The sequence below is a fragment of the Heterocephalus glaber genome, unplaced genomic scaffold, assembly GCF_053883595.1.
Source record: "Heterocephalus glaber isolate CG9 unplaced genomic scaffold, H.glaber_assembly_v1.0 deba00000331, whole genome shotgun sequence".
Taxonomy (NCBI): domain Eukaryota; kingdom Metazoa; phylum Chordata; class Mammalia; order Rodentia; family Bathyergidae; genus Heterocephalus; species Heterocephalus glaber.
Window position 1 is genome coordinate 26,689,742 of NW_028258142.1, and position 22,071 is coordinate 26,711,812.

Genomic DNA, 22,071 nt, shown 5'->3' on the forward strand with positions numbered 1-22,071 from the left:
AATTGTGACATAGGTAACTCCCTTTCCTTGAAGTATTCTTTTTCAACCTTTTTCCCTGGATCAACTTTTGCCAACCTAACAAGTGTTAACTTGGTGGTTACTTGACTCAGATGGCCCTGCGTGTACTCTAGGATTGAACAGGTAGCCCTTTTCTGACCTTGCACGGTCCTCCATACTTCCCCTTCATTGTGTTTCTCCTTCTGTTTCATCATTTTCTCTAAATTTGAACTTGATTTTTTTCTGGGCATATTGGCAAAGACCAGCCTGTAGGCCATATTTGGCCTATCTCCTGTGTTTCTAAATAAAGTTTTATTACATGGAAACAATGCCCGGTTCTACCTACAGCAGCTTCATCTAATAAGGGCAGGGTTGAGAACTTGTGAGGGAGACTGTATGCCCTGAAAATCCTACAATATTTGCTACCTGGCCCTTTTCAGAAAGTTTGTCAACCCTACTTAGATTTTACGTATCCTAAAAGCAAGGATGGCACTAATCTTACCTGCTATTAAATTCACAGCTGTCACAACCCCAGAATTTAGCCCAGAGTAGATCTTCAATAAATATTTGTTGAATAAAGATAAACCTCACAATTTCGCTGCAATCTAGTCTTGTCTGAGTATTACAACTAATAACAGTGGCTCATACAACCAAATTATAGAAAAGAAAATCTCTCATATTTTGGTTTTGCTTTTGAGAAGGAATTTACCAATAAAAAGATGTCAATAAGTTATTCTCAGCCTTTATACAGCATTTCCCACTTCTCATCCCGAAATAAAAAAAGGAATAATTTCCAGTTCTGTTAAGTGTATGAGCCTTCTTACTTTGCTAGTATTGGATGCATGTGACCTGTACCTCGATTAGACTGACCCTGAACCATACCACAGAAACTACTCGGATTTTTACAGACTCAGTAGCATATCCTGGAGGCCAAATTTAAAAAAGAATTTGGCATTGCCAGAGTGCTTCCTGGTGAAAATGCCAAACTTAACCAGATTAACTATTTTTCAATAAGGTCACAGAATAGTTAGCAAGATTTCCCATACAGTGAGTCCCTAAAATGAAGTTAACAAAATTAAGAGGTGGGCAGAGAGAAGCATGTTTATGCCAAATGCTCTGTGGGCTTGGAAATGTGCTCTGTGCTCACTTGAGGAGCCCCTGCTTACACCTGCCTCTAGTGGGGGCTTGTGGATTTCATTACCTCTCCAAATACGAAAAAATACAGACTTCGTTTTCAGACTGTTGACTTCCTCTGGGAGAGGGTTCAACATCAAAGCAACTATTTCTACAAACATTTAAAACATCTTTACTCTTCCTGCCTTCCTTCCCCCTACTGCTTTGATTTTGGAAACACTCAACACACCCAGTTTGCCAGGCCCAACAATACTCCTTTCCCCTAGCAAGGACCACATTACCGCCATGATTTATGGCTCATGAATAATTAGGAGCCTGGGCGATAGTCTGGGGTTGAGATCAAAAGAACCATGTGTCAAAGCAAAGGGAGGGGTGGCTGGAGCAGGCAAAAGGGTGGTGGTGTTTGTCTGTAATCTTAACCAGAGAGAAGCCAGCCTCAGCTTAATTGGGAAAAGGCTCAGTGTCTGAAGAAAGCCATGAAAGGAGAGTCTGTTCTAGGAAAAGAATCCTTGTGTTTTGCAAATCAACGATATTTAGTGATAGGTAAAACTCTAGGGGGCCTGGAGGCTGTACGGTTTAAATTAGTACTCAAAGGTTTGGAGAAAAATGTGAACTATATGAATACTGAGTAGGAAAAAAATTGCCCAAATGGGTTCACTTATGAGATTTCTGGTATTTCCTTCTCTGGTCAAGAGGAAATGCCAAGAGAAGGACTGCAGTATTTCAGGACTTCTGTGTGCGTCGTCCAGCTTCCCAGTGAGTATCCATTCTCCAGTTTCCCGCTTTCCCCTCATTCCTGCCCAAGGAGAAGGAGGACTGCAGCACAGAGCAGGGATGTCCCTCCCGGGCTGGGCTGAGGCGTCAGCTACTGCCGAGCGGAGCGGGAGGACAGCAGCGGGATGGGGAGGTGAGCCAGCTCAGCTCTGAGGGCCCGGAGGTTTCATCTGCTGTGGATTTATGACTTTCTATAAATCACACATGGAGTAATGGAAAAGGCCCCGGCAGGGTATAAGGAAATCAGCTTTGCAGCACTGGCTTGATTTCTAGCAAGCTGTGTGGCCTTAGGCAAGTGAAGATCTCTGGTCTCAGTTTCTTTATCTGTCAAATTAAATCTGACTGGTGAACTCTAAGCTCCTGTTCAGCTCTAAAATGCTACAAGCAGATTCCTCTTCCTTGGCCCCTAAAATTGTAGTGTGCACACAGCTCCCATTCCCATTCCACTTAAAACGGGGAGCCAGGATGGGACTGGGAACCACTTGTAAATGAAATACTTGGTCCTACAACAAGATAACTTGGATTTAAACACACACCATGTGCAGCTTGCGCAGAATGAACCGAAAGGATCTTTTTGGTGCTCACTGAGCACACTTGAAGCAACCACAGTCTTTCGTCACCAGATTTCCAGATGAGAAGATGAGGAACAGAACTACACAAAGTAAAAGTTTTTTCACAGGGTTTGAAGAAACCCAGAGTGCAGTGCAGAGGTCGGCTGCAGTCCTAAGGGGGATTTTCCACTGAGACCCACAGTGCCAGATTAAGTTGAGTAGCAAAAAACACTTGAGAAGCTGGGGCCCTTTGGAAGGGTCTCTCTCTCTCTCTCTCTCTCTCTCTCTCTCTCTCTCTCTCTCTCTCTCCCCCTCTCCCTCTCTCTCTCTCTCCTCTGGCTGCTGGGCCTGGACTCTTCCCCTATGACCAGTATACCATGCTGCCATCTAGTGTGCACTCAGGAACTTCCTGGCATGCTGAAGTGATGCTGATGCACACAGGGACCCGAAGGCCCCAGGAAGTGGCACCATCAATGTTAGGTGATGGGATGAAACCAACATGGGCTCCTGCCTCCTAATAGCTCCACTCTTAGTTAAGCATGTCTTTGGTTGCCTAAGTATTCTTATTATCTATGAAGGAATTGTGAATTCTGCATGAGTGCTCTTGCCATTGATACTTATGTTTCTCCCTTTAAAAAGTGATAAGTTGACATCACAGGCAATTAAAAAGGAAAACTCTTTGGTGGAGAACCAGGGGACAAATGTTCACTCTGCTCACCAACAGGGGTAAGTGTGACTCTTGAGAAGTTTGCTTTGTAAATTATATAAGGAGATTGTATTTCAAAGCTGGTGATAGCTGGGTATTTCAGAATTGGCGTGATACTATGAAAACATACCCCTGAATGTCTCTTCGCAATGCGTGCCCAGCAATGAAAACATATTCTTGATAAGGCATATAATGGGAGGAATTATGCTAATCAAGGAAAACCTTACAGGGTGAGTAATTTAGTAAACTCTTTCTAAGTATAAGAGCCTATTTTAAAGTTCTAAATGACACCATAAATGTAGTCAGGCATATATTTCCATAGTGATACTGGATAATAAACACAGTCGGAGTCGAAAGTACCTTGAGGGACCCCCTGCTGTGCTTATTATCCTGTGCTTCCCTACTAATCACTAGAGCCTAAACTTTAATACTCATGGCTTTGTTTACCTAACACTTTGTCAAGTCCAATACATTTTGGTTCTTTTACCTTTCCTTGAAAGACAGTGGAAAGCATGGAACTGTTGTCACTTTTCTCCTCAGCATGGACTTGAGATCTTTTTTGCTATAGTCTAAGTCCATAATTTAAAAATTCAGGTGTTGCATCAGACTTTAAAACAATTGTTAGAATCATAGGGAGGCTGAGGCTGAAATAAGTCTTAGTTGCTGTCCATGAAGTTCATTAAAACACTAAAATTATTTATGGTTCTAGAAATCCTCTCATTACCCCTTTGACTGATTTCATAAGGAACAAATGTTAACAGCTGTAAAGCTTTGAAAGAATACATTTATATTTTTAACATGTTGCCTTATCATTTTGTGTTTTGAGGTTTTGCCAAAGATTCATTTCCTCAAAAGCATCCAGTGATAAGAAAAGTTTAAAGCCCATTCTTCCATCTCCATTCCTTTATAACTGCAGTGATTTTCTTCAAAGAGAACACTCTTATAGAATATCTCTTGACAGACCTCATTTTGCAAATCTTAATGGTGATTTCTCTTCTTTTTGCCTTCAGAGAAAATAATAGTATTGGGGGAGAGAGCTCACTATGGTACCTGGGAATAGTGAAGAAACTGGTTGTGTAGGGAATGGGCCAAGTCCAAACCTCAGCCTTCCTGGAAGAGAACTAAAAGTTCTGGTGATAATCAAATACATGAATAGGACAGAGAGAGAAGAGGAAAGGGCAAAGACCTTGGATGGATATCATGCCCATTCCATGTTGCAGTCACTATGATCTCAGTGTTTCTGACATGGGAGAAATATGTGTACTGATCTATGACATTTGATAAGTTAGGATCCCAAAGCCACAACGGAATGCCTTTGATACTTCATGTGGAGAAAGATGCTTTCCTCCTGTAGCATTGCAGCAACTCTCTGTAGAGCAGGTTTCCAATGGTGGATGACTAGACAAACGGGATCAAAGGTAAGAAAAACCTCCAAGGTCATGAGCCCAGAAAATGAGGACTGGATAGTTTGGTTAAGTGCAGTCTATGGAGCTAGACACTTGAGTTTGAATCCTGGCTTTACCCTTTACTAGTTGTATGATTTTATATAAGTTGTTTAATGGTGTTTTGCCTGCATTGACTCCTCCTTGAATAGGAGGTTCTATTATCATAATGATAATTATCACTATGATTATAATGGTTACAGGTGATATTAATACTAACATTACTCATAGTATTGTAAGCATTAAAGCAGTTAATAGGTGTACGACAATGTCTTACAGTAATTGGTTAAGACATCATTTATTATTATGTCATTACTAAAATTAATGAAAAATTTTGGTCTAAGCATACTTAAGGTGATAAAAACGAGGCAAGAAGCTCAGTTTTTGAATCCATTCATATTGATGGCTAGCAGATCACCTATGTTATACGCCAATTAGTTTTATCTTGGGCAAAATAGGAGACATGAAGGTATGTAAGACTACATACTCTGTGGTGGTCCAGTGCAAAAATTGTAAATATTTCCAAGACGGCAGCCAGTAGTGAACAGTTAAACAAGCCTGGGATCCTATATGATGGCACTAGTTTCATGTCTATGAAATTGGCCTTGTGAGCCTCTGAGCCCAAAAAACTTGCTCCCCAGCCTTTGGCTATGATAGGACCTGTTCCTTTTCACTCAATTATTATTGCTTTATGCTCTGGGGGCAGTGTTCTTGATGTTTGCATTAGGGTTCAAAGCACACATTCGGTGGAAATTAGGTAAGGATATTCAAGCCCTCTGTTTCTATTTCCCCACATTTCCCATACTGTTCAATTCATTGCAATCTGGCTTTCACTTTCTCTCCCCCAAATCTTCATTACCATCTGCTCTGAATTTTTTGGGTAGAGTACCAACAGCTTCTCCATTTTCTCTTTACAGTAACTGTCCTATTTAACTGTATCATTTGTAGTTTGACAATGATAACAATATTCTAAAATTCTCTTCTTTGACATCAGTACACACCACTCCAGAGTCCCTGCGTCTCTTCCTCTTTTCTGCATTTTTTACTTTCTATATATCTTTGGCCTGATTCTCAATATTTAGTAGTCCTTATGGATTTATGAGTGATTTTTGCTTCTTGTTCTCATTCTTTCTTTGGGCATGCTTCTTGAGGATCTCCTTCAGTCTACTGGCCTCAGCTGCCACCAAATGCCCTCTCTTCTGCTGGCTTGTTATAGATCCATACTGTATTTTTTATTCATTCTAAGCTCTAACTGGGTATTTCCAAGTGACCATGGACTCAGAACATCTCAAAACACTTCATGTTTTCCTCATTCCTCTTCCTTTATTGTCCACTTTTATCACAGTGTGACTTAATTACACCAGACTGAAACCCTCATCTGCAGCTTCACTATCTACCTCAACACCCAGCCACTACTGCCTCTACAACATCAGCTCTTCTTAGATCTATGTATGTCTTAAATCTATTTTGCCCTTTCTACTTTCGTTACTAGTTTGGTGTCCAGCTGTCTGCATATGGCTTAGTCTGTTTTCTCATTGGATTCCATTTCCAGGTTTTCTACTTTCCAATTATACTCCATACTTTTCCTTAAAAAATGTTGCCTAAAATGAAATTTCTTCTGAGGATGTCCTTGATTAGGGATCCCTACTCTCTGGTGGTTTAAGTTAAAACTTCTTTGGGAAAGCACAGAGATTTCATTTTTCTGATTTATCCCAGTTTATCTGAAGCTAGTCTTAGCTTCCAGTCTTCCTAATTACACACCTGACTTCAAGTAGCTTCACTTTGCTGACTACCCTTGATTATGTTTCCATCAGCCTAGCCAAACCCTTGCACATCCTATTCTTTATGTCCAGAAATGTCTTTCTCAGCTTTCTCTACTCAGTAAATTCCTGTCTTTCAATATGCAGTTTATTGGTGACATCATGTGGGAACTGATTTTTACTTTCTATGCCCTCATAGCATTTTGTACATACTTCTATTGAGTGTATTCATTTATTCATCTTTTCTACAGTTAGTTTTAAACTCTTGAAGTCAACATTATGCTACGTTATTCACCATAGCCTCTACACCTATCACAGTTCCTGACTCTGAGTAGAAACTGAAAAAAAAAAAGTATCACGAATGATTATCCTATGTATAGAGCCAAGAGTTTACTAGAACCCTAGTTTATACAGTCTATATATATATCTCTATCCATCTACATACATTTGTGTATGTATAGTTATAAACAATAGAACTTAGGAGAAGAAGAAAAAATCTCAACAACCTTCTAATGAATTTCCTGTACTGCCTCTAGACACTCAAAGATTCATTGCCTCCCACAGAAAGATCTGCATTGGGAATGAATATTATCAAATATCTTACAACACCAGCCTGTTGATTACAGCAAAAACATTTCATAAATAACAGAGTTTGTGATGTTACTGAAGCATCAGCTCACCAAGAACTCTCCCACTCACCAAGAAGTTTTTAATATGTACAGTGCTACTTTTAAGAAATTTGGTGAGAGAAAGATATGTTTTATCTTTGGTTGTTAAACTTGAGAGTGGGTGTGGTCACTACATCTGTTAACTTCTTTGGTCACAGTGGCCAAAGTTACAGGATCAGTGTTTGTATAGCTTATTTATGCTCCCAAAGAGAATTATCAACTCCTGGAGTCAAAGACAGCATGAGTTCCTTTCACTACACGAGAACAAGTAGGTGCCTTTAGAGAACATCTCCATGAGTGCAGTACAATTCTAGCCAAAGGATGAGTTGGTAGTATTTCTGTGTTTCTGTATCTTGACACATGTATTGGTACATGTATTTGTGAAACTGCAAATGTATCTTCAGTTCCAAAGCTAATTTTATAGGATAAAATTTAATATTGATGGAGAAAAAGTGAAATGTTTATTATAAAGATATCATTGACATTGGCAGTCAGACTAGGCTAATAATAGTAATGCAATGGCAGTTGACTTTGCCAATTATATTTGTATTTTTATGCAATGTTTTAAAGAAAATTTTGGTTGCTTATTTTAAAAATCAAGTTTAAAGGGCAGGGGATTTAGCTCAGTGGCGCCGTTCCTGCCTTGCAAGTGCAAGGTACTGAGTTTGATCTCTGTACCAAAAAAAAAAAATAAAAAATCAAGTGTAAAGCTGCTATGAGTCATATTTTATTACCAAATCACATTTCATAGTAGAGGTTACCAAATGTCTTAGTAAAGACCACAGACCAGCTTCTTACTTTAATTTCTTCATTTGTCAACTGGGAACAAGTCTCTCATATCTTGTATAAAGCCATTATTCTGTGAAGTTCTGTAAAACAAGCATACCACATCTTTGAAGCAACAAACTTGAACATGTGTTAAGATTGTGTTTGGTTAAAATGAAAGTGCTTTGGGGTAGGCCAAGTTTGGAGGACAGTAAGAGAATTTGTGAAGAGGAATAGTTCACAGCAGAAAGTAAAACTCATTTACATAGCATTGTAAAACGCTGGTGGGTTTAGGCATATATATATATATATATAGTCTCTGACCTTGAGCAATTTTCAAATGTCTTAAGAATTCAGAACAATGCAGTATAGACTAAGGACACATTAACTGCCTGTTATTGTCACTGAAATCTTTTATCAGGGCCAATTTCCCAAGAGAGTTGTTGGCTGATATTAAATTGCAAATGAGTGAAGGTAGAAAAAAGATTATATGAGCAAATAAAGCATGACCCTAGAATGAACAGGAAGACAAGAAGAAGTAGAATAAATAAGCTAGAAAGTGTTGAGGACATTGGTGAAGTCAATGATTTTGGTTAGATGAGGAGCCTAAAGTCCAAGGAAAAATCAGAGAAGTTAGCATATATTGCAACAGAAAGATTGTGAACATAGATTTAAAAGTGTAGAATATGGCCAGCAAACTTTTTCTGCAAAGGACCAGATGGTAAATATTTTTGGCTTTGCAGGCCATACAGTCTCTGTCGCAACCACTCAACTCTGCTGTTGTTATGGGAATGAAGCCATAGACAATCCATAAAGAATGAGTATGGCTGTGTTCCAATAAAACTTTATTGACTAAAACAGGACTGGTTTGGCCAATGGGTTAAAGCGTAGGTGAAAGAAAGGAAATAATCCAAAGGGTAAAGCATCGCTGCTCATAGCATCATCAGCTAGGGTTTGTTTGATACTATGTATTTGACTACCATAGAAATGAACTTGAACAAAATTAGGAATGACTTCCTAAACATGCTAGCAGCAGGAATATATTGATGTGACATTGGCCACAAAAAAGTAACTTTAAAACTAACCATCATTATAAGGATTTTAGGGTTATTTATTTCATAGCTGGAGACAGTAGATAGGAGGGCTTAATTGCGGAAATTTTGTATGATTAAGAGCAGAGTGGTGCTAGAACCCAATTCAATAAACTCTTAAATTAGTGCATTTTGAGCCATATGATGCTACTTTTCTTATGATGCAACTTTTGAAAATCATGAAAGTAGCTTTAAACAAAAGCAGTTATATTAATAATCACATAATATCTGGCACATGATCTCCATTCTTTCTGTACTGTAGATGAGAAGTAGGATTGATTTAGTCTTGCTCAATATCAGCAACACTGGGACCAAGCAATCTATGCTTCTACTCAAATATGATACTATCTTTATGAAAAGTGGATTGTGTGCTGTCCCAGGAGTTTTCCACATGTGAAGATAGACACGCATCAATTCCTCCAGTGTCCCCTTCTCCCTTGTCATCAGTGACTACATTTATGAGGTGACTGGTTAGACTGGGGATGCAGAACATCACAAAGAAAGACAACCCTCCCAGGTGGCTTGGACCTCTTTATCACCAACTGTGCTCACTAGCCAGAAACATGAAAAGCTAGGAACAACATGTGTATTTTTAAGATGGAAATCATTCTGTTCACAAGTGGCCGACCCTGCAGGGATTGCTTTCACAAGACATCATTTTGCCAAACCCAAACACCGCTGGTTTAGCTGATGAAATTTAAAGCATTCAAGTCAAATAAATTGGATTACCACCCTTGGATTAAGATAAATCATTTCCCAAATTTTTGGTCTGTTTGCTTTGGCTGAGCTTGAATCCTACAAACTCTGTTTTTGATAACCACAGTAAAGCAGCAGGGAGTGGCCTAGGAAGAGATGTGACAAAAATTGAACTCGGAAATACATAATCAACAAATGACTCTTCAGATTTTTTCCTCCTGAATGTTTTAGAACTTGGAATCCTTCTGTAATTGCATTCATGGAACTCTATTCTCTCAAAAATAGAATTGGCGATTAATGATGGACTTGTGAGGAAGGGAAAACATTACTAGTAATCCCTCTATCTGTCCTTCACAAATGCAGTGATGTTTTTCCACGAGGGTGATAGGATCACAGGTATATGTGTTTCTGATGTGTTGTGCTCTATTCCTTTATAGCTTCCCTGCTTTGGAGAGAAACTGCAGATTTCAGGACCCCTGTGACCAAATTTTAGAATCTACGGTATGGCAGGGCACTCAAGTATTTGCAAACTACCCCACAAATAGAGCCTAATTTTTGTGTCTCATTTGACCTCTATAGATTTATGCAGTGTCCTTGGCAGTTAAAGGAATGACACCAATGATCTAAACTTTAGATCACCAAGTGATCTAATCTTTTGAAATAGACAAACTCCCTCCTTTTTTATTGGTGCTCCTCTATTTGTGGGTACCTTTCATCATTCTCTGTCCTGAACACCCCTTAAATGCTTCCTCCAAGAGACTTACAATGTAATCCCCATCATTATTGGAGTGACACTTTATGAGGATCCTTTCCTTTTTTCTTTCCTGTGCTTAATTTTCTCCATTGCCTTAATTATTTTAAATTAAGCTATTAATGATTAAAATTGTTTAATCCTTTCTAGCTGGAGTTGCACCTTACAAAACTCTTTTTCTGCAAAGAAATAAACCTCTGTTCATGTGGTTGAGTTTGGGTATGGTTTAAATATTTGGAGTGTGAAGGAAATTTCCATTATCCTTCCAATTATGTCACATTAATGCTCTACCCTGTGTTTAAATGCCTCCTAAAACACATAGCCAGTCCCAAGGACACTGAGGTCAGTAAACCATTTGGAGAGCATATTGCTATGTTGGCTTTTATGAATTTCTTGTTTGCATGGGGTATAATAATAAGTTCTTTAACTCTGGGAATATAGGCAAGCCTATCCTTGGAAAGTCTAATGGACCTGGTGGCAAAAATCAAAGCCAATAAGGTACTCAGTTCTGTTACAGATAACAGCCTGATCTGGATACTTTCAACTTCCCTTCACTGTCTAAACCAGAAAACATGGGCACAGAATCACATATAGTCATGTCAGGAGCTAGGACTTTTCTCTAGGAAGTAAAACTCTTTAATTTTTTTTATTGCTTAGGGAAAAAATTACCATTGGGTAAAGAATTTAATAATATGGAGTCTTTATTTAGAAACAACAAGCCACTCCTGTGAACACATAGCTCACTTGGAAAGAAGCTAAGAATGGACCTGCACGATTATTTTCTGGCAAAGAACCAATCACATTTGGAGACCTCAGCAGCTGAACACAGAGTGACAGCTGAAAACTAAAACATGTTACAAAGATCAGAGACATTGCTGAATGTTCCATTTTGAAGTTTGATCCAAAGACCCAATTTATGTCATGTTGATTTTATTGCAGAGAGGAGGTTTGTTCCAAAGGCTCTTTTAAGCCCTATCCTCCTCCTTTGCTCTTTTGGCCCTTCAGCCTCACAGGATTTTCAATATCCCTGGAAGGCATTTGCCCCTTAGAAGAGTCCAGCAGCACTTAAGAAAGCATTAGGTACTTCTTCAGCCTGCTTCCTCCCCACAGGACTGTAGTTACAAGTAGGCAGTTCCCTCACATTTTAATAAGAGAATACATTTCTCATTGTGCCTGAGGGCTGCTTGTCCATGCTGAGTCCTTTTGAAATACCCATATCTTGTCTAACATAAAGGAGGACAAAGTCAAAATAAATTAGTGATTTTACTACTATATCTATTGAAAAAAAAAAGACATCAAATACACATCATAATAAAAAAGACAGAAAAGAAGAAACTTAGAGTGAGGATGCTGGGCTCTGGAGTCTGACCGCCGAAGTCTGAGAGGTACTTGTTTTGTGACAATGGACGATCCATCTCCCAAAGCCTCTGGTCTTCATCCACTTAAGTATAATCATTCCTATCTCATAGCACTATTACAAGGATTAAATATGTTTTCAGTGCCCTCATATATGAAAGTGCTTTACATGTATATGGTATAATAATATTAAATGCAAAGTGACGTGGTTCAAAGTAATTAATGAAAAAGGAGATCTTCAAAAAACATGGAACTGGGGTGATGTGGCTAGGAATGGATTAAGCTAAGTATCGACTGTCTCTCTTCTGTAGTCTAGAAAACAAAGTGTGTTGATTTGCTCTCATTCCTAAAAAAACTAATAATCTCCTACTCCCATTTTGCATTCTAGGATTAATTATTTTACATATGTATGCTTTCAGAACCTTTTGAAACCACTAATAAATATTTTGGTGTAAATAGGCTATACCCCTATTCTCCTTGTTTCCCACTTCCTCCAGTTGGTTTGTTATGTTCCCTATTGTCTATTGACCGCTGGCCAACTTTCCACTTTGGTGGCTGGCCTTCATCCCACCCAATTCAATCCAATTCTTCAAATTGCATTTTAGGAAAACACTTCATTTCCAAGTATTTTATTAAATCCAGATTCATTAGGTTTACTGGATTTACTATCTTTTTTTTTTTTTTTGGTACCGGAGATCGAACTTGAGTCTTTGCGCTTGCGTAGCAGGTGGCGAAACCACTGAGCTAAATCCCCGGCCCTGGATTTACTATCTTAACTCAAGGACTCAGTTTAAAAGATCACATTGGTTTACTATGACACATTGTTTCATTTCTGAATAGCCCAGAAAATATGGTGGAAATTTCCAATTAATGTGACTGTCCTACACTTTACAATCTCGAACAATCAACACTTCTTCTGATGTCTTAACATTTCCTCTGAGCTTTCAGGCCTCTCAATTTGCAGCTTACACTCACTGGAATTTACATCCATTTAAAAGACCTGTTTTATGAATATTTCTTTCCTTTGCTCTGACCCTGAACCAGAAGATTGTAACTATTTTTCATCTTCTATGCAGAACACAAGTTCTGCATTCATTCAACAATCTTACTGATTAGATGACATGAAGGCTCTATCCTAACTAATTGACCAACTCAATAGTGACTTTTTTTGATAACTTGGCTAAGGAGAGTCTAAATATTCATTATTGTTGTTGACATGCTCATATTCATACATTACTCTTCCTGAATCTCTAATTTTTCAAAATGTGTAACTTACCTTTCCTGGTTTCGTTTTCAATATTTTCACCAAAGAGTGGTTATAAAGGATTGTATAGTCATGGAGAAATCACTAATGCTTTGCAGCTCCTGTCCCACGGCTACAATCTACATCTCTCCATTTTTTGGGCACATTTTCAAGTTGTTATGTATTTGTTTGTTACAACAGATTCATTCCCAATCATATGAGAAAAGTTGCTGAGATATAGAATGTCATCGACTCTAAGACCCCAGTTCACAGAAAATGTAGTAAACCCAATCTGCAAAAAAGCAATGACCATATACATATTTTTTTTCATACACATGCTTTTGTTACTATTAAGCAGTTATTTGCAGAATGAGCCGGTACAATTTCTTTATAAGATTGTTTTACAGGATTCTATCAGCTGTTGCGAGAATAGAACTGGGCTTCAAGAGGGATTTAAGTTGTATCTTGTTACCCTTTGTTAGGAAGAGTATTGAATTTGGTTAAAAATCAGTCAGCTCCTTTAGAAATTATGTTGCAGACAGACAAATGCAAAATGCCAGATGGTGGATTTGAAACAGAGACCTCATTTGAGTCAATGAAAAGTCTACTCTTAGTATTCTTGTCCCATTAAATTTTACTTACTTTGATTTTTTTCTCCCATATAAGTGAGTTTTGCTGTATTATGAAACATAAAAGCGCATAATGCACTTTACCCCTAATCATATTTAAATGGTTACTTTATATTGATCTATTCTAGATTCTCACAGCCTAACAAAATGTTCTTGGTTGACTGATTTCCATGGTACCACTAGTCTTAGGACATAATGAAGATTTACAGTGGGTCATTTGTCATTTAAATTAATTCCATTTTTATTTATATAGTGTCATATATAAGAAAAGAATTATATCTTTAAGAGACTCCTAGCTCGTGGTTCTTCTTTCCAAGACCAGAGCAAAGCTCCAGTGATTGTGTTCAGCTAAATAATACTTCATTATTCTGCTATTACAGAAATCACAAGACAGAGATAGTAACATATCATTTAATTGGCTTTCTCCATAACTGAGCTGTTCTTTATGAGTGGTTTTGTCAAGAAATAAAATGTATTCTATTACGAGTTTAAAATATCAATATTAATCATTTCGCACAGAAATTGGCTAAAAATATTTAATGTGCATTTGCAGGCCAGTCTGGCAGGAGACTGCCACTTAAAAATCCCTTTCTCATACTAAAGAGAGCAAAGCAGGTGGCTTGGAAACAGAGGAGAAGGTGGCTCCAGGCTAGACCCTGGCAGTGGCTGGGTATCCCTGTGTCTCCACATTCTCCCTGGCGTGGCCTCCTTCCTTGCAGCCTTTTGTTCCTGTGTCCAGGAAATCCACTCTGATGTTTGGGGTTGTCTGGGTCTCCGGCCTCTGAACCAGAGCTATCTTTGTCTAGCGGCTTCCTCTCTGTTTCCTCAATTGGTGATATTGGTCATACTGAGTTGGTACTTTGCCATCTTCCAACTTGAATATTATCTGGGAATTCTGGTTCTAGAGGCTCTTAGATGAATCAATGTTGTCCTGAAATATAAACACACATACCAGTACTGGTGTATGTTTATTTTTTCCAGAAAACACAATTTTTACGTTAAAAATTATATTGCTTCCATTATTATTGAATTACCATGTTCACTAGCAATATGGCCTTGCCATGCTAGGACACAGGGATGACCATAGGAATATGGAGAAGAACTCGAATAGCTACTCTTTCATTTAGCTCCAGATTGCTATAGTGACCTTTCCTTCTCTTACCCTATCAGCTGTCAACAAGTAAAGTCATATCTCTAGCTGCCCAGTGCCTTTTTCTAGAAACTTTTTTTGGTACTGGGGATCGAACTCAGTACCTTGCACTTGCAAGGCAGGTGGTGGCACCACTGAGCTAAATCCCTGGCCCTCTAGAAACTTTTTAAAGTAAGATACATTAAATTGATTTTTTGATTTGCAATTAATTCTATACATTTTAATATGTGTATAGGTTTGGATAACCACCATCACAATCAGGTACTAACCAGCTCCATTACTGCAAAACACTACTTTTTTGTGCTATCCTTCGTTATTCATAGCCCCCATACCCTAAACCTTGGCCCCCCCCAAGATTTGTTCTCTATCACTATAGTTTTGTCTTTTTGAGAATGTGTTATAAATGGGATCACATGGGATGCAACCTTGTGAAACTGTCTCCTTTCACACAGTGTGATGCCTTTGAGATTTATGTGAATCATTATATATATCAGGGCACCATTCTTTTTTTATTGCTGAGTAGTAGTCCGTTCCAAGGATGCACAGGAGTCTGCTTACCCATTCCTCCACTGAAGGACATCTGGGTAATTTCTAGTTTGGGATGATTTTCAAGGGCTGCTATAAATTTAGGTATAGGTTTTTGTGTGAGGTGAGTTTCCACTCTCTAGGATACTACCCAGGAGAGGGATTGTTGGGTCCTATAGTAAACGTGTTTTAACATTTTGAGAAACTTTTTTCCCCCAGAGTGTTATCCCATTTTGCATCCCCACAAGTAATGTAAGTGAGATCTAGTTTCTTTGCATCCTCCTCATCATGGGGTTTTGTTGGAACTTTTTAATTTCAGCTACTCTTATGGGTGTGAGGGGGTATCTCATTGCACCTTACTTTGTATTTCCTCCATGATTAAGGATGGCGAGCATCTCTTCAAATGCTCATTTGGCATATATTTTTGATAAGGTTTTTCTTCAAATCTTTACCTGTTTTAAAAATAGTGTTGCTTTACTTCTGCTGAGTTTTAAATGTTCTTTATATGTTCCAAATATGAGTCTTTTATCAGGTATCTGATTTGCTAATATTATTTCTCAGCCTACAGCTTGTCTTCTCATTGTCTTTACAGTATCCTTTGCAGAGGAAAAGATTATAGTGTTGTGCAAATTCAATTTAATTCTTTATGGATTATGCTTTTGATGATGTATCAAAATCATAGGGTTTGCCTAATTCAATGTCATAAAAATTTTCCTTTATGTTAAAATGTTGTGTTTTACACTTAGATCTATGATCTATTTTGCTGTAACTTCTGCAGTAGATGGAAGATTGTAGATTGAGGTTTGTATTTTTATATGTGTATCCATTTTTCCAATGTTACCACGATTTTTTAATTTTTTTTAATTTATTAAGTTTATTGGTACATTTTAGTATTCAATATGACAACATCCATCATTGGGAATTTGTACCTTTACATGATATATCATAGTTCTTATTTTTTTCCCCATTCCCCTGCCCTTCTTTGTTCCCATCCCCACTCCCTATTTACAAAGACTTTGCTTCAGTTTTTTCCTTTCCTCATATTTATTCTTTTCCCTTCCCCTACCTCTTCCACTTCCCCTTCCCCATTTTTTTTTATTTTGTTGAGATATAGAAAACAAGATGGCCACACTTCTTAGAATAACACGTGAGGACAGAGACCTTGTGAGACCTATTGACGTTATAAATAGTCCATTCTGCTTACTTCTTAGCAATGAGCGGTTTTTGTCAAGAAACCAAGTATATCCTATTACGATGTAAGAATAATAATACTAATCTTTTAGTATAGATAGTGGCCATGCCAATTTTGTTACTACGTTACTCTCAATATTCTAGGTGGTTCAGAGAAGTTTCTGGATAACTTGAGATGTCACTATATGTAAAGAAAAAGCAAGCTGCTTAAGCTGAAGCACTGTTTCAATGCAACTTGAAAGAAATAGATGATTACTGGAATTAGGTGGATGATTTCTACGGATTGAAATGAAATCACTGAGCCATTTGCCTCTCTCTTGCTTTTCTGAGGTAGTCCATATGACTTACATATTATTGGCTCATTTGTTAATTTACATAACGGTTACTGAACACCTACCGTATGCTTGGTATTACTACAGATACTGAGGAATCATTGGTGCATAAAAGAGGTAAAAAAAAAATCACCCTCTTTATGAAGCTTATATTTATGTGGATAAGAAGCATGAACTCATGTATAGGGGATAAGTGAGAATACATCATTAATTTATATTGATAAGATAGTTAAAGATATATAAGGTAATATAAAATAAGATTCGTGCATAAAAAGATAATAAAAATAAAATAGTTAACATTGAGATCATATACATTTAAAAATAAGTTAACAAAATGACCACTCAGGTAAGATTTTACAGGAAAAGTATTATTAAATAAAGTCTTGAGAAACATTGCTTGTAGGAAAAAATATTCCAAAAAGTGGGTCTCAGAAGTTGAAAAGTCTAGTAATGTCTCACACTGGGCAGGTATGAAAGATGAGGATGGAAAATGGGCTGGATCCAAACCATACTTGGGCCATTTTTGAACATACTTGGGCCATGCTTGAACATTATGTCTATAACAAGGAGCCACGGAGGTTTTCTGAGCCAACTAGCTTTCAGTGTGACTATTGTTAGTACTTAAATGTAGGTTTGGAAGTTCTTGAACATAATTTTTTTGCTAAGTAGGCTTAGGGGTTGAATTATATCCCCCTTCCCCAAAGACAGGTCTTTACCTTAGAATGTGACTTTATTTGGAAATAGGGTATTTGAAGTTCAATGAAGTTAAGATGATGTTATTTAGGTGGGGCCTAGTCCAATCTGACTGTTGTCTCTAGAGGGAAAACTGCACGCAGACAAACACAGAGATACTTTGTGACAACCAAGGCACAAGATTGAGGGTGGCAGCTGCAGGCAAAGGACATCCGAGGACTGCTGGACACCCACAGAGCTTAGCAAGAGGATCATCCTCTTTGAGTTTTCCAGGGAGCAGAGCCCTACTATCACCTTTGCTGTGAACTTTTCAGCCCCCAGACCTGGGAGAGAAGACACTTTTGTTGTTTGAAGCCAGCCGTGTGTGGTGCTTTGCTACAACCACCTTAAGAAATGAATATAGCAGTTTAAGAGTTTTTCCTGGATAGCTTGTTGGCATCATCCAACATTTACTAACCTTTTAGGTACATCTAAAGGTAAACTTTGTCCTTGTTTGCTATTAAATGTTCTAAAATTCAAAATTAAGAGAGTCTGCTTTAGGAATGTCACTGGGAAACCATGAACTAGTTTTAAATACTCCCTGCCTTGGGCACAGCTGAAGATGGATAGGAGAACCACATGTAGCAAGAGAAATATTAGTCAGTGCACTTTGTGGCCCAATGGCAAAAGTAAAATGTAGGAGCATCCTTTTGGCGCCTTTTGGGTGCCACAGATCCTATGGGCTGCATAAGGCAGGTCTAGATGCAGGGCTCTTGTGTAAGCAGTGAGCTATGTTTGGGTTGTGAGGGGCTTGGAAGAGTGCTCAGAAGCAGGACAGGGTGGAGGATCACATCCGGGGGTTAGAGCTCAGCCAGGTTCCTTTGTCTTACTGCCCAGACACCTCCCTTGCCACTGGCTGCAAACAGCCACAGGTAGTGCTGCAGAAGGACTTCTTAGAATGCAAGTGAGGCCTCAATTTCCTATTAGCTACAGTATCTGATGGAGAACAGTTTCCTTTGAAATGGCTTAACATAAATATGTAAGGTCTACAGACAAGTCTTTCGCAGCCTGACATGGAAGATTATAGGTATTCCGCAAGACAAATAATTAGAGGTTGGAGATATGAACATAGACTTGATAAAAAGAAACAAAAGGCAAGTTGTTGCATATACCTCATCCCAGCTGACATGCAGGTGGCATGGAATAATGGCCATATCAATTCTTAGAAAAGGCACTTGTTTCTTTCATGAATTTGTTCTTGGGGTAAGAGCTGTCCATGTGGTATCTTGGTAGGTGATAGTGCAGAAGGTGAGATAGGTCAGGCATTTCCAAGAGATAATTCTGGCTTTCTGTAATTGCATGGTGCTCGGTCTTGGAGCTCTTCCAGTGCTCCTGGACTGTGCAGGAGGTCTGGGGAGCTTCCAAATCATTCACAACTCTCAGATCCCAGTATTTATCTCCTGGACCAACACAGGACATGATTGGGCTCCACTCTATTCACTCAGGATCACAACTTCTATTTTGTCTCTGGTATCTGGAAAAGACCACTTCCCTCTTATGGGTGGAATGTGTCCCCCCAAATTCGCATGCTGAAGACCTAGTACCTCAGGATGTGACCATATTGGGAAATGGGCTCATTGTAGATGTATTAGTTAAGACAAGGTTATTAGGGTGGATGCCAATCCAATATGACAGATGCCCTTGCAAAAAGGGAAAATTTGGACACAGTTGTTCGAAGAGGAAGAAGGCTACATGAAGATGAAGAGAGAGATTGGGGGTGAGCATTCTGCAAGCCTAGGAGTGCCAGTGATTGCAGCAAAGCACTAGTCATTGGGGGGAGACATGAAGCAGATTCTCTCCGAGTTTTCAAAAGATATCAACCCCGCCGACACTATGATCTCAGGCTTCTAGCCTCTAGGACTCTGAGACAATAGCTGTCTTTTGTTGCTGAAGCTGCTTAGTTTGTGTCACTTTATTATAGCAGCCATGGAAACTGAATGTATTCTGCACTATTAATAAGGAAATCGGACATGGGAAGCCATGAGTATAGAGTGGGCAGGCAAGGAATGAAGCAGATCTTGGGAGCAGCCTCTCAACAGAGGAGTTGTAACAGGGAGGTTGACCGAGATGGCTGGCATGTGTCCCACCTCCTCCGTGGACATAACCCCACGGACTGCCCTGGACTGTTTTTAACCAGGCATCCCCTCCTGCTGCATGCTGGAAGGTCCTTGTGGGGCAGCAGTGATGGGGAGAGAGAGCAAAGGGCAAGGACTCCCAGTCCCATAAACACAGACGAGACATGACAACCAGCTCCTTTTAAATTTAATCACAGACTTGAAGACAGGAAGCTGCAGACATTAATTCCCTAAGGGAAGATATATTAGGATTCCAAGTATATCAGTTATTCTAAAAATAAGAGTAAACATGTGAAGGAAATAAATTAATAAACAATCTAGCCAAATTTTCATTAGAAGACTGCTGCTTTTCCTGCCCTCGGTAAAGCTTAGGATTTTCTTATTAGCTGCCGGGCAGTGAGGCATATGACACTCTAGAACTCTCTCTCTCAGGGTTTTATCTTTTTCTTTCCACCTTAATTCTTATTAGATTTTTCCTGTAAATAATTTCAACGCTTACCAAGTCTAAGCTTAAGAAAGGATAATTTCTTTCATTCACTTTCCTATCTCTGTACAGTCCTTTTGTTATACCTTTTTAAACAACAGATGTGTCTTTAACCTTAAGATATTCATAAAATCAGAGGATGCATATGTATTATGGATTATGGGCTGAATTTTATGTTTTAATAAAGTTTACTTAGTTTCCATCATTAAAATACACACACACACACACACACACATATATAAGTTAAAATAAATAAAATATTTTAAACATGGATTTCTAACTTCTCGGAAAAGCTGAAAGATCTGGTTTCACTGGACCCCTGTTCTGCCTTGGGCATTTCTGGCCGGAACTCAGCAGATGCCGCCCCTTCAGCCGGGAGATGTGTACTCTTACACGTTACTATGGTCCTTCTTGTTTCCTTTTGACTCACAAATCCTTCCTGCCTGGAATAGCAGCCTAATGTGAGAGCAGTGTGCCTCCTTGCTTATGAATTTATTCCTCCTTCCAACTCTGCTTCCTCTTCTCTGTCTTCACTTTATTTGCCATATAATTTTATAGCTATCAAATGCAACCTAAAACTGTTCCTAGACAAGAGGAAACCTGGTTAATATTTACATTACTTGGCTATTAGTAGCACTAGCCAGAAATGGTTGCTTACATCAAATTTGGCAGAGTACACAGAAATCAGCAACAAGTATTGCTTAATCTGAATCACTGCAGATTCACATTTATTAATACTCTGAGCTTATGGGTCATGCTTTTCTAACTAACTAAATAAGTAAATATTTCTTTTAAAATTACAATTTATGGGCTAGGTCTCTAGCAAGAGAATTGGACAGTATTTGATGTAACAAAAGAGCTAAGGTTTGCTAGCATTTTGCAGTTTGCCATGTTTACAGAAGTTCCTTGCTGTGAGCATTGCACTTGATGTTGACTGCTTGTCTTCATGAATGTGGCTTGAGCAGTGTCTGGTATCAAGGCAGTAGCAAAAGGTAATGTGTGAAAGACCGGGGATTTAGCTCAGTGGTTCTGCCGCCTGCCTCGCATGCGCAAGGACCCAGGTTTTATCCTCAGTACCAAAAAAAAAAAGGTAATTTGGGAAAATGTAGAATGATCTGCTTCTAATACTGTTCTTCGTGCGAGCAGGAGACTCACAACATCTAAAAGAAGAAGTGGATAACTAAGCTCATCCAAGCTGGAATAACTGAAGGTGCCAGTGTGACTGCTGGGTTTGACAATGGTGATATTCACAGGCAAGAAGAACTGGAATTGTCAGCAAGCAACTAGAGAAAGGAACCTTTCAGAACCTGAAGACTCAGTGACTGCTTTTGCTATCAGTAATAAAGTCCATTTTCTGTGATCCTGGAGTCTTGTTTCCTCTGCCAGTGCCCTTGAAGTGGGTGAGCTAGCTGTGTGTGCAGCCAAGGGGAAAAGACAGATTTAAGGTAGCATCCCAAATCCTGCATGGTCATTGGTAAGAGAAAGGCAAGGATCCAAGTTGGAAACACAGACTGCATTGCTGGCAAGAAGAGTCTATAACCCATTTCCCTGTTGTATACAGTCTTCTGGGGAGATTTGTGAAGGGTAGACATGGTGGGTCCTCTCTTCCCTTTCCCCCCAAATAAAATACTTTAAGCATGGCTCCCGTATGATGTCACACTAATTATTGATAAGATTTTATTAGAGGCTTGTTTGAGAATTTTATTGCTCTTTGTCTTGACAGTGTTTGTAGTTTTAGGATAGCAACTAGCAGAAAGGTATGCCCATAGTTAAATCTTCTTTTTAATAACTTCAGATCAAAATAACTCAGTCTTGGGGCTGGGGATTTAGCTCAGTGGTTCTGCCACCTGCCTTGCAAGTGCAAGGTTCTGAGTTCAATCCCCGGTACCAAAAAAAACCAAAAAACAAAAATACACCTTAGTCTCAGAGTATGGATGCTCACCAAGTGGACACTGCTAGAGGAATGAGAAACAACTTTGCTAATGTGGAAACTTGGAATAACAGAGCTTTAAGAGAGCA

At 38.8% G+C, this 22,071-nt stretch overlaps 1 long non-coding RNA gene across 1 annotated transcript; it reads left to right on the plus strand.

Moving 5' to 3' along the window:
• Window positions 1-1,509: 1,509 nt before the first annotated feature.
• On the plus strand, window positions 1,510-21,767 carry LOC110344646 (uncharacterized). The gene is made up of 3 exons (XR_002387328.2): window positions 1,510-1,887; window positions 3,096-3,182; window positions 21,199-21,767. It is a non-coding gene; the product is annotated as an uncharacterized LOC110344646 (long non-coding RNA).
• The last annotated feature ends 304 nt before the right edge of the window (window positions 21,768-22,071 follow it).